At 40.7% G+C, this 14,156-nt stretch overlaps 1 protein-coding gene across 3 annotated transcripts in view; it reads left to right on the plus strand.

Annotated features, from left to right (window-relative positions):
- Positions 1-277: 277 nt before the first annotated feature.
- The window catches only part of l3mbtl3 (L3MBTL histone methyl-lysine binding protein 3), a 127,570-nt gene continuing 113,691 nt past the window's right edge, over positions 278-14,156 (plus strand). Inside the window, exon 1 of one of the 3 annotated variants that reach the window (XM_078213718.1) lies at positions 278-396. The gene's annotated coding sequence lies outside the window, so the exon portion shown is untranslated. Of the gene's footprint in view, positions 397-1,289; positions 1,612-14,156 lie in introns of those variants that run through there. The other 2 variants (XM_078213720.1, XM_078213719.1) reach the window with 2 other exon arrangements.

Below are 14,156 nucleotides of genomic sequence, written 5' to 3' on the forward strand. Positions count from 1 at the left end.
CAAAAACTAGTCTTTGCAGCAATAGTAACTTAGAATAACGCACACACAAAAAGAAAGAAATATGAATCAGAGGCATCATTGCCTTCAAATAACTAAACATATTAGTGCAAGTTTCCTATTCGGGGGTGGAGGGATACACATAGTCCAGCGTTTGATTTAGTACGCGTATTTTACTTAGTGGGCCGACAGAGTTTGATGTGGAAATGATAGCGCAACGCTATGCAAATTGGAAATGAAGGCGATTGAAAGGCAGACGTTAACAAGAAAACCCACAGAAGGTCGGTGAGTGGCTCAGTGTCTAGTTTTTTTTCTCTGCAGTTCCTTGCAAGCAGCTGTCCCGCGCGCGTGCGCACTGCCGACCTGGAAAATTTGTCTGCTACTCGTGACAGAATTTGGGTAAGAAACGGTGCAATTTGTTTTTTATTTTTTTGGGGGGAGGGGGTGCGGGGGGGAAAGCAAAGCAAAAAAATAAAATAAATTAGGATCAAAAGCCCTCAGACAACGAATGATGTTTGTGGGTGCTCCCTCCAGCTGGGTTGAGTATTTAACTTCCTCTCACCACCACTAACCCCCCACCTTCATCTCATTCTTTCCCCCCCTCCCCACCATCACCCCCTTCCCCACCATCACCCCCTTTTCAACCTTCCTCTCCTTTCCTAATTTCCTTCTATCCTAATTGCATTTGGTTGCAACTTAAATAATGATCATTAAAAAGTATTTGCAGAGGAGCCGGGAGTGTGTCTGCCAGAGCAACACAAGTCCCCTTCAGCAATTAGAAATAAAATAATTAATAACGGGGGAGGGGGGGAAAAAAAGAGGAAAAAAAATGAGAGAAAGGGGGGAAAATCCCCAGTTTGGATAGAGGAGGAAAGAGAGTGTTTGTTTGAACATTTGCTGGTGAGTGCTGATAGTTGGAGGTGGTTTATTATAATAATAATAATTGCAAACACTCAACTCTCCAGTGACACAGAGCATATTTTGTGGAACCCGAGTGAAGTGCGAGGCTTCCATGGGAATGGGAGCGAGTGGCCGCTCGATACAATGTTTCGGCTCCGACTCTCTCATTTTTCCTCCCCCCCACCTTCTGTATCTTTTAAAAAAACAGAGAAAGGGATGCAATAAAATTCACGTTTAAATGCAACGTGTCTCCTTTTTAGGCCTTTACATTGAATATAGACTCCGCCATTTTGAGAAACTGCCCAAATAAAAAAAATACAAGAAGTGTTTGAGGAAGAGAAATCTCAGGGTGGGATTTTGCGAGAGAACGTGAGAAAGGGAGGAGGGGGAAAAGAACAAAAAAATAAAACATGGGGAGAGTCGAGGCTTTGGGGGGCTGGCTGGCTGGGGAGGAAAATTAATTTAAAAAAAAACTGCCCAGCTTTATTTCAGGAAGTGCACGCGATTGTGATGCGCATTTAAATAATTAAATTCTCCAGTAGGTTTAAGTTTTTTTTTCCCCTTTTGGGGAGGGTAATTGTTAACCCGGGGACTTTATTGACAGTGCGAGGATTTAAGTTGTATAATTATCACCAGAGACTAGTCTGAAATCCACCAACTTGAGAATTTCTATCAAATGAATGCCGGATTTGACAGGAGAAAAGTCTGACGACGGTACACATTAACATTTCAGTTTCATTTGTCTGCTATAAAGTAACATTAGTTGTCACTCTTACTTTGCGGCAAATTAGGTGTGGGCTTTGCTCAGAACTGCGGTGAACGTGCAAATCAAGTGTATTTCCCTCCCTTATTCATTATTTGAAACTACTGTACATAGTTGAGTGCAATCTGGAAACTTTCAAGTACAAAACATCTTTCTTTTTTTACAAAAAGATAATGCAGAGCGACCTCAAATGGTTTTTGACTAGAGGTGCAGGGAAGGATAGTTAGTGCACTTGGCTAGCAGGACGAGGTGGATTGTGCTTGAAGGTAAAATAATAGGGATCTAATTGTTTAAATTTAAAGGGACGGTGTTTTTTCTTTGTAAAGGTTTGTTTTTAAAAAAATTTTTATTGTTGAATCGTTCAGAAGTCAGTTATTTAATCGGGCCAGCCCTGCCCGCGATGTATTATTTCGGAGTGAAAGTGGTCTGATTGCTACAAGGGTGAGTTTAATGCATCTACCTCTGACCCACATGCTGCTTGGAAAATAGTTTCCGGCTCCCTTTCAGGGTTGGAGAAATATTGTTGAAATATTTACTTTGCTATTGGTGTGGTGAATTAATTATTTTTACAAAGTGCATGTAGTTTTCAAACAATATTCTTCCACTGAAATTACCCGTCTCAATGGGCGTTGGAGGAAATTGATCAGAAGAAATTAACCTGCTATATTGGGTTTCTGCTGATATTTTCTAACGCAGCTACTGAGAAAGGAATGGGATCACTAACTTTTTTTTAAAGTTGATGTGAAGTGAGATCATTGTAAACATGTTATGCTGAGTTGAGGATGTTCACTCCATCTCCTTTTATTGCTTAGAATTTTGCAGTCTAAAATTGGCATTCCAAAATGTGGATACTTCCTTCGAAGACAATACCAAACAAGGAATTGGAGTGATCAATATTGTCTTGAGCTGGATCAAATCAACAATAAATTGCAACGATTGGCACAATGGTTACTGCTGCCTCACGGCACCAGGACCCGGGTTCAATTCCGACCTCGGGTAACTGTCTGTGTGGAGTTTGCACATTCTCCCCATGTCTCTGTGGGTTTCCTCCGGGTGCTCTGGTTTCCTCCCACAGTCCAAAGATGTGGGTTAGACTGATTTGGCCATGCTAAATTGCCCCTTAGTGGCAGGAGATTAGCAGGGTAAATACGTGGGATTACGGGGATAGGGCCTGGGTGGGATTGTATCAATGGGCCAAATGGCCTCCTTCTGCACTCGCCCATCCAAAAATGCTAATTGGTGATTTAAACTATTCTCTATATGTGGCTTAATAAACCCACCTTACACCATTTACTAGATTTAACTGGCAATCTGATGCCATTTTTCTTCATTTTAGATTGGTTGTATGTCCCAGATGCTACACCAAGTTTGACAATAGTTGCCCAAATGAGTAATAGAGTTTATAGAAAAAGAAAGTTGCTATCGGCAAACTGGTTTCTCAGAGGAATAATGTCTTGTGTGTTTTATGTACAAGGGTCTTTTTGCCTTTCAGTGCCTCAATGCACTGATTTATCTTTTTTGACAATTTTTCAGAAGCCAATTTTCTTTTCAGCCCCATTTTCTGAAGCTGCCGACTCCTTGTTTGAGTACAGTTTCATAATTTCTCATCACCGCTTAGTTCAACTGCCTTGAGAAAGTATTTGATTGTAGGGAGAATCACATTAGAGCATAAATTTGATGATGCAAAATACAATTGCCATTCCACCATTATTACTTGACAGGTTATTAGATTGTTTCAGCCGAACTTTCAAGTTGTCTGACTGGAATGTTGTCGTACCATCACAAGCATAACTTTTTTTTAAAAAGTGACACACTATTTTGCTTTAAATGGTATATTATACCTTAATGAAGCCCTAACCAGTGTGAGTAGCGAAGGCAGATGAAAATCACCATGATTGAGTTAGGCTAATACTACCTCACCTTCATAATGGATCAGAAATTAAATGTGTGCAAACAGTTGGGGAAAATATACATTGCTCACATTAGAACAGTGAGATGTACTTTTGTTGTTGCTTAAAATTTTGGCTTTTATGTTTCATCAGATTTATTATTGAAAACCGATTTGTACTGGTGGATTTGTTCAAAAATGATAAACTTAATGACTTGTATAAAATCCTTGATTCATATGTGAAAGTTAAAATGATTTTTTGGGAGATTGTTATCAAGTGATTGAGTGGTTTTACTCTAATATTCTGCGGTCTAATGTGGAGAAAAGGAAATATTATCTATTATAGCGAATTTCTTCACATGGTTAAAATGGGAAGCATACTGGGGATTTCTAATAAGTGAAATATAATACATTTTTGATACCTACTGGGCTGCCGCACATCACAATCTCTTCAGGTATATAATGTATACATTAGTGTTACTTTGTGGTGCTTCTGTCTGAAATGGTGCATGCCGAGTCAATGTATTTCTTGTTTATTATTTTAACATTACACATGAGCAATGGCAGACATTTAAGGAGATATTTCATAACTCAACAAAGATATATTCCTTTGAGAAAGAAAGATGCGACAAAAAGAATACATCATCCATGATGATGAAAGAAGGAAGTTAAGGAGGATATCAAATTGAAAGAAAAGGTGTAATTGGTGGCAGGCCAGAAGTTTGGGGAAATTTTAGAAATCAGCAATTTGTTTTTTAAAAAAGGGAGAAATTAAAATATGAGAATAAACTGATAAGTATAAAAACAAATAGAGCTTCTACAAGCTATAAAGATAAAAAGGGAAACAGTAAAGTAAATATTGTTCCCTTAGAGGATAAGACTGGGGAATTCATAATGGGAACCCAGGAAATGGCAGAGGTTTTGAGTGAGAATTTTGTCGCTATCTTTGTGGTACAAAAGTCGTACCAATAATAATAGAAGATTAATGGGCAAAAGGGACAAAGGAACTTAAAAGAATCACTATAGAAAAAGTACAGTACTAGGTAAACTAGTGAGACTAAGGGCTGGCAAGTATCCTGAAACGGATGGCCTGCATCCTAGAGTCTTAAAAGTTGGCTGCATAATTGGTTGTAATCTTACAAAATTCCCTAGATTCTGGAAAGGTCTCAGTGGATTGGGAAAACACAAATGTAGCACCTCTATTTAAGAAAGTAGGAGACAAGAAACCATATGTTTACCATTGGGAAGTTACCGGAATCTGTGTTTTTAATTCATTTATAGGATGTGGATGTCTCTGGCTAGGCCAACAACTTTTGTATTTTCCCTCTTGAGAAGCTGTTTATTTTTAGCATGTGCAATATCCCCAGTCGCTAACTGAAGCTCTTTGAGCTCTCTGCTGCATTTTGTCAGGGGGGAAGCCTTCAATGATGTGAGTCATTGATTGGAGTGCACCATAGCTGCAGCCTGGGTTCCCTGCAAGGCTCCACGTGCTGATTTGCTGCATGAAGGTCTTGGCCAGTGTGGAAATGGTTTATGAGTCCCCAACATCCACATGGCAGTTTGAAGCCAGCTGGGTGGGCTGTGGAACTTGTGATGAGGAAGTCTTTTATAATGTTGGTATGGTGGTTCCATTCCTGCTGCCAAAGGTCCTCTGCTGTTATTCCTTGGCATGGTGGTCTAGCCATGTAGGCTGGTCTGATGCGAGATGAGCAGCAGGTGGATTGGTAAGTGTCTTGTGTAGTGGAAGACTTGTGTTCATGTAAGCCTTCTCCAGGAGCTTTCTTGTTACAAATCTACCTCCTTATCTGAGGACGTGGGATGTTGCTCCAGACTGAGAGCCAGGGAGGGAGGTTAGATTGATCGGTGAGTGCCTGAGATGATAGGGATGAGTTGTATCATATTGGTGCACAGTTCTCTTTAGTTGAGTAGACGATGGCAAGAGCTGAGGCCCTTAAGGTTCGAGCATCTGCATCCCATGCAGAGCCAGCAAGATTGCAGAGTAGGTTGTTTCACATTTTGATCTTTGCTGGCTCAGATGTTTTTTGTATGTCAGTGTTCGGTCAAGGGTTCTAGCCCCCAGTGAGCTTCTTGGGTGTTATTGGAGCTGCAGTCATCCAGGCAAGTGGAGAATATTCCATCACAATCCTGGCTTGTAGATGGTGGACAGGCTTTGGGGAGTCAGGAGATGAGTTAACTCTCTGCCGAATTCCCAGCCTCTGACTTGGTCATGTTGCCACCATACTTATATGGCTGGTCCAGTTCAGTTTCTGATCGATGCTAACCCCTGGGTTGTTGATGTGCGGGATTTGGCAATGGTAATGCAGTTGAATGTCAAGGGGAGATGGTTATGTTCTTTCTTGTCGGAGATGGTTATTCCCTGGCACTTGTGTGGCGTGAATATTATTTGCCATTTATCAGTCCAGTCCTGAATGTTATCTAGATCTTATGCTTATGGACATGGACTGCTTCAGTATCTAAGGAATTGAGAATGGTGCTGAACTTTGCTTGCTGATAATTGCACGTCCTCACTTTCTACATTAGGATGGAGGGAAGGATTTTTTGAGGTTGTGACGAGTAGGGTGGATGACGGGGTCGCAGCAGATATAGTGTATTTGGATTTCTAAACAGGTATTCAATAAAGGTGCCACATATAAAAACACAAGATAAGAGTTCATGGTGTTGGGAATTATATATTAACATGCATAGAGGATTGGCTAACTAACAGAGCAGAGAGTTAGAATAAAGCATCATTTTTAGGTTGACAGACTAAATAGTATGGTGCCACAGGGATCAGAGCTGGGATCTCAACTATTTGCAATCTATATTAATGATTTGGATGAAGGGACCTAATGTAATGTAGCCAAATTTGCTGACGATGCAAATATAGGTAGAAAAGCAATTTAGGGGAGGAAACAGAGTCTCAAAGGGATATAGCTAGGTTAAGTGGGCAAAAGGTTGGCAGATCATGTATAATATGAGAAAATGTGAGGTTATCCGCTTTGGTTGGAAGAATAGAAAAACAGAATCTTATTTAAATGGAGAGAGATTTCTGACTGCTGTGACACAGTGGGATCGGTGTGTCCTTGTACGTGAATCGCTAAACGTTAACGTGCAATTACAAGTAATTAGGAAGATGAATTGACCGTTGGACTTTACTGCAAGGGGCAAGGAGTCTGAAAGTAGTAAGTCTTGTTGTGGCTGCACATGGTATTCCTTAACCCACACTTACGGTACTGTGTGCAATATTGGTCCTTGAGGAGTATATTGGACAGAAGGGGGATTAATTTAAATGGACGTGATTTCTCCCCTCACTACCCACCCATAAACAAAGTTGTTTTTAATTTTTGATTTTCCCCTTTATAAGCGATGGCCTGTTTTCCTCAACCCGTATATTTGGAGTGTTCTAATCCTCTGTGAATAATCGCACAACAAACTCATAATATAAAATCAAAGCGTTCGTTTAGTTCAAACACACACAAAACGTGGGAAAGGGTTTTCACAATATCTGCCCCTTTTTGCATTTGTACGCTAAAAGAGGGATAAGGGAAAGAAAGGGGTACAAATGCATGTGTGCATTGATCTCGACCACACAGGAGTGCGGTATTCTGCTACTGAGTATGAGAGTGTGTGCGCTGAGGTTCAGAGGGTGGTGGTAGCAGCACCCCACATTGGCCGGCTAGTTTGGCAATCAAGTTGTTTCTGGTATTGACCTTGGCTGCAGTTATTTTTAGGTGTTCCCGGAAGGTCAGTGCCCTTCCTACGTAGGGTAACTCGAGGTATGTTGGAGTTGGGTGGTACTTTAACTTGTAGCCATTCATTTGAATGTTGAGCTCTTTATTGACTTTCACATTGTGAAGATGGAATAAGCTGGATAGTATTTTTGCAGGACTTGGATTGAGTCGCCAAGTGTTGTTCAAGTTTTGACAAGTCCTTGTTTTAGGATCCAGTCCAAGGTGTCAAAGTTAGGTGCTTGAGTTGTGAGGCAGATGCCATCAGCATATATGAATTTTCAGGAGGTCTTTTGGAAGATCATTTTTGTACAAATTGAGCAGGATTGGAGTCAGTACTGAGCCTTGGGGGGGGTCCATTGGTTTGTCCATGTACTTTTTGCCTGTCCAAGTTGAACTCTGAATCTTTGACTGTTCACTGCTGCCTCACAGCTCCACGGACCTGCGTTCAATTCCTGCCTTGGGTGCCTGTCTGTGTGGAGTTTGCACATTCTCTCTGTGTCTACGTGGATTTCCTCTGGATGCTTCAGTTTCCTCCCACACTCCAAAGATGTGCAAGTTAGGTTGACTGGCCTAAACTGCACTTAGTGTCTTAAGATGTGTAGAATAGGGGGATTAGCAGGGTAAATACGTGGGGTTAGAGGAATCAGGACTGGGTGGGATGTTCTGTCGCAGACCTGATGGGCAGAATGGCCCGTCACAGTTTCAGGAGGAGGCCATTGTGCCAAACTATGTCATAGGTGGTTGTGAGATCGAGGAACACAGCAGTTGTCAAGTTTTTCTGAAAGCCGTTTTCAATGTAAGTGGTAAGGGCCCCCACCTGTTCCCCTGTGTTGCGATCCTTGTGGAAACCAGCTTGGATGACACAGTGGATGCTTGATTATTGAGTATATTCATGGCTAAATTAGACAGATTTATGATTTACAAGGGAGTTGAGAGTTATGGGAGGCAGGCAGGGAGTGGAGTTAAGGTTGCACTCTGATCAGTCATGATTTTACTGAATCATACAGCAGACCTGAGGGGTCAAATTGCCGACTCATGGGAATCATAGAAATCATAGAAACCCTACAGCGCAGAAGGAGGCCATTCAGCCCATCGAGTCTGCACCGACCACAATCCCACCCAGGCCCTACCCCCACATATTTACCCACTAATCCCTCTAACCTACGCATCCCAGGACTCTAAGGGGCAATTTTTAACCTGGCCAATCAACCTAACCTGCACATCTTTGGACTGTGGGAGGAAACCGGAGCACCCGGAGGAAACCCACGCAGACACAAGGAGAATGTGCAAACTCCACACAGACAGTGACCCGAGCCGGGAATCGAACCCGGGACCCTGGAGCTGTGAAGCAGCAGTGCTAACCACTGTGCTACCGTGCCGCACATGAACATAGAATCAGGAGTCGGCTGTTGAGCCCTTTGAGCTTGCTCCACCATTCAATAAGATCATAGCTGATCTGATTATGTCTCAACTCCACTTTGCCATCTGCCCCCATAATCCTTGTCTACATAAAACAAAATCTAACTACCTTGAATAAGTTTAATGACTCAGCTTCCACTGCTTTCTGAGGAGGAATTCCACATACCAACGTCCCTTTGAGAGAAAAACATTTCTCCTCATCTCAGTCTTATAGACCTCTTTTGTTTGCCGGTTCTAGTCTTATTTCCAATGTTGTTAACCTTTTGCATTTTTCATTCTCCCTGATTATCACTTCCCTTTGACAATCTAATGTATGTCAATAGTAAAAGTTGCCTTTAAATCCAGCAACCGATCCATTAGTTGGATTTTATACATGATTATAACACATGTGTTTATTGAATGTGCTCTGACATGGAATTTTGATGAGGTAACTTAAGCCAATAATATTAATATGGACATCTTGCAGATTTGCAAACACTAATACTTGTCACTGGCCTGATATGTAATTTAAATTGCTCAATAGCAAGTCAGTCAAATTTATTTTAGATTCAATGCCTTAATAAATGAAAATGAATCTCTTAACCTGTGTGAATGTGCACAATTTATAGTTACCAATTGATAAAAGGTGGTACATTGAAAGACAACGCAAATCCAGACTTTATGACCTGAAAATTGTATTGTCTAGCCAAAATATTAATTCTGCATTTTCTTGTTGCAAAAAATGCAGCAATAAATTATATTTATGTATGACCTTTTAATGCGGTAATGTATTGCAAATGCTTCAGAGGAATATCATAAAATTTGATACCATGTCACATTAAGAGATATTGGGGAAGATCACCAAAAGCTTTGTCAAAGAGGGAGATTTTTAAGGGATCTATTTAAAGAATGGAAGCTTGTTAGGGAGAAAATTTCTGAGGTTGGGACCTTATTAGCTGAAGGCACGACCATCAATGGTGTGACAGTTAAAATCAGTGATGATCAGCAGCCCTGAAGTAGAGGAACATTGGTACATAAAGAGGGTTGCAGAGCTGAGGGTGATTAGAGATAGAAAGGGGTGAGACCATGGAGGTATTTGAAAACAAAGGTGTGAATTGGAAATTTAGGTGTTGCTTAACCAGGAACAAATGATCGGCAAGCATAGAATAGGGTGATGGGTGAATGAGACTTGATATAAATAAGAGCACAAAGTTTGGATAACCTGAAGTTTATGGAAGGTAGAATGTGGTATTCAGCCCGGAGTTCATTGGAGCAGTCAAGCCTTTGAGGTGGCAAAGACATGGATGAGAGTGTCTGCAGCAGATGAGATGAGGCAGGATTCCATTTAGAAGATGGTAATGAGGTGGAAGTAAGTGCCTACTGCAGATGTGTGGTCGGAAACTCATCTTGGGTCAGAAATGATACCAAGGTTGTAACTAATATGATTCAGTCTGTGACAGTTGCTGGGGAGAGGTGGTTGTGGAATGCAGTTTGTAGGAGTGGGATGGTAGTCTTTCTTTGCCTCTGAACCCATTTTCAGCTATGTTAACTCGGACCAAAGACAATTGCTTTGATCTTCCCAATATATTAATTGAAGGAAATCTTTGCTGATCCAGCATTGGATGGTGGAGAAACAGTCTGATAATTTAGAGATGGTGGTAATGAGATAGAGCTGAATGTTGTCAGCATACATGTTTAAACTGAAAACTGTTGAAAGAGTTGTGCCATTAAATCGTAAAATTACATTTCAGACATTGTATGATGTGCAGATGATTGCAAAAATTTTTTAAAGTATTGCGTAAGTGAAGAAAAAAACACCGCTAAAGGAGAAGTTGCTGATAATTAAATACAATAACCTCACCCACCTCCTAGCATGCCCACCCACACCCAGGTTTAAAAAAACGCTGGATTGAGTAAAAGTTACTATTCTATAATCATTTGATTGAGGGAGCTATCCAACTGCAGACACTTCAGCTTTTGATAACAATTGCTATAATATAACTTGGAATAACTTGTGTAAATAATATCTAGCATATCTTAATTGTGTTTGAAATTAATGCACTTAATTACTGTTGGGAGGTGTTTCTTAAATTGTGAAACATTTTCATTCTTGGACAATTCAAAGTTCTTTCTTAAAATGTAATTATTTTATGATCTGAGCTGTAGCAAAAGGTACTGTTAGCCATTTCAGAGGGGTGTTGTCCACTATTCCTCAAGTGAATAACTATGAAGACTGTGTTGCTGAGTGGGAAGATCTTCATGGGGTACGAAAGAACTATCTCTTGTGTAATGCCACATATAGTTCTTGATTTTTATTTTATTACTCTCACCATACATCCAGAACACGGTATTAAAAATCATTGAAACTATGTTCAAAATTAACCCAGGAGCACAGGAACATAACAACATTTCACAACACTTTTTGACTTGCTGCAGTAGGCAGAGGAGGTTTAAGGTTTGTGACCCACTTAACTGTCAATTTATCAGCAGTCAACAAGCCTTTCCTTCACAACTCTTGAGATGTAGTTGTTCAGAACTCCCTTCAATGCTCTGGAGGCCAACCTGTTGAGGGATTGTTGAGGCAGCACCTCATTCCACTGAGCCGAATTTAATTACATCCAGATTGTACCATGTGGAAGAATCTTCCGAGACCTCCAAAATCTCAGCAGCTGTTTCTTGCTTAATGTTTTGTCTTTTTAAAGTGTTTAAATGATTTCTGAAAATATTTTTGAAAGCCATCTAGTCCATTTTATCAGTGCAAGATGTGTCATTTTGCCTTTGAAATGGCATCTGCAGGGTGTGTGCTCATATCTGGTATTGGCAGCTCTGAAAGACATTTTAGTGAGGGCATTAAAACATGTGCAAGGAGAATCTGCTGGAAGTATGAAGAGTGGGCAGATTGTGTTGTCATCGAACAACGTTGATTTGATGACAGTGCTGCCTTGTTGCTGCTCAATGCTCCAGCTAATGCCCCCTCTTAACATAACTAGAGCTTTGAGCTCTGAAGCAGAAAAGACCACTACCCCACCTCCACACTCCCAAAATGCCTTCACCTATCAGTTCTATTTAAAGGGATCTGCCTATAATTAATAGAAATGTTTGGTGATTTCCAAAGTTGTAGAAAATTATTGATATCTTCAGGGACGGGTGTGGTATGTCTTGAAGGGCTTAAAGAATTCTGCACAAATCGCTTCTTCTCAGACACGGATGCAGCAGTTTGCATCTGTTTTGGCTTACAGCGTCTTCGGGAGAAGGAGCAGAGATATCACGGAGCAAGACATTTGTCAGGGAAAGAGTACTGAGAAAGTTATTAGTACTAAAAGCTCACAAGTCACCAGAACCTGGTGGACTTCATCCTAGGATCTTAGAAGAAATGGCTGCTGAATTGTAGGTGCATTAGTTTTAAATGTCCAAAGTTTCCTAAATTCTGGAAATATCCCATCAGATTAGGAAACACCAAACATGACTGCTCTACTCAAAAGAGACAGACGAGGAGTTTTTCAGGACCAGAAAGGCATTTCAACAGTAATAATAAACTAAGTATCCCATTAACAATCCAAATATTCCTTATTGAACAAGTTGTAGCGTTTCCAGGATTGTCACAGCAAGACTCATAATATAAAATGATGACTTCTCATCCTTTCGGTGATTTCTCATTGATTGCATTCAGTAGCGAATCCTATGGAGAAGGGTTAAATCGCTGAGAGAAGGGTCTACCTAAGTGCATGTGCTCGGATTCCAGAAGAATATCATTATTACTGTAAACTCCTAAGCCTTTTTATGTTCATGGGAAAAATCATTTGAATGTCAGTTGTTGTCAGTTCACATTTCTGCGTGTAACTCTCATTTCTGAATTTTTCCATCTTCATTAGCCTCTTGATGCTATTTTATAATTAATATATGTATGTAGAAAATATGCTGGTATTTTATGTAAATCACTTTTTCTACAAAAAAGATTGAACAAGGTCCAACAGGTGGCAGAGTAGTACTGAAATTAGGCTGTTAAAAGATTATAACAATGAAAGACTTAAAAAAAAACCTGTTCATGGGTTGTGGGCACCACTGGCTAGGCCAGCATTTATTGCCTATTCCTAATTGCCCTTGAGAAGGTGGTGGTGATTTTGAAGCCTCAAAATGGGATCATCATCAATCATAGAATCCCTACAGTGCAGATGGAGGCCGTTCAGCCCATCGAGCATGCACCAACGATAATCCCACCCAGGCCCTATCCCCATAACCCCACATTTACCCTGTTAGTCCCCTGACAAGGGATAATTTAGCATAGCCAATTCATCTAACCTGCACATCTTTGGGTGCAGGTTAGATGGGAGGAAACCGGTGCACAGTGGGAAAAAGTTTGGGGAGCACTGCTTTATTCCTTAATCCCAATATAAATGAAAGAGATTTTCTTCAATTCTGTACCCATACTAGAACCTGACCATACATCAGCACCTCTGCCTGTGCATCACCATGCCAATAATCATCATCTGATCAAATAGGTCAGCACCAAATACAGGTACCTGTTTTTGTATGACTCTGAACTCCATTAATACTAAAGTACAACATCAGTGTACAAAGTTCAAAGTGTAAACAAGCCAAACTGCAGTGAAATTGAGTCAAACTCGGATTACACAAATTCTGATTTTGCCTAAATTGTCAACCAGTCCTGCGAGTAGAATAGCAAATCTCAGAAAAATGTCTGTGATGAGCCAAAGTTCCCCATTGGTAACTCTGGATTAGCCAAACTTCTTGAAGTTTGCCATGTGATTGCACCAACCATGCAGAGCAGAGTTGAGCCACGTAAGAGTGCAAAGTCATAGCACATTGAGCAAGGCTTGGTTTGACATCGAGCTCTGCCTGTGAAAGGACATGCAAAACCTATGAGTGTGGCTGAACCTGTGAGAAGTTAAAAATGCTGTCGATCAAAGAGAAGGTCATGTTGATACAGCAATTGGAATACCGTAGTGTGGAGTGGAAAGTGGACATTGCAAAGGAGTGAGAAATTCCACCATTGAGTTTTTCCACCGTTATGAAACACAAGGCAAATATCTTGGAACAGACAAGCAGGCATTCTCTCCAGCGAGGAAGAGGACCAAAATGGCTGCCTGTCCTGAAATTGAAGAAACTCTGCTGACGTGGTTCAAGCCAGAGCAGGGAATATTCCCATCTCCTATCCAATCCTGCAGGAAAGAGAAGCTACTCTAGTAAAGAAGCTGGGTCATATGGAGTTAACCTGCAGCGACAGATGGATGGCCTGACTCGAGACAAGGCACACTAAGCGGAAAAAGATATTTTCTGGAGTTATCTAAAGCCTTGGCCTTTTACAAGGAGAGGCCATTGTAAGATGTGAATAAATTAAAGTCTTTTGCATACATTTACTGCATTGCTGTGTTTTCATTTGGCATTTGAGTATTGTTTTTGATGTAGGCTGCATTAGTAGGCATATTGGATTACATAGAGATGCATTCATGTCGGAATG

This window comes from Mustelus asterias, chromosome 5 (genome assembly GCF_964213995.1).
Source record: "Mustelus asterias chromosome 5, sMusAst1.hap1.1, whole genome shotgun sequence".
Lineage (NCBI taxonomy): Eukaryota > Metazoa > Chordata > Chondrichthyes > Carcharhiniformes > Triakidae > Mustelus > Mustelus asterias.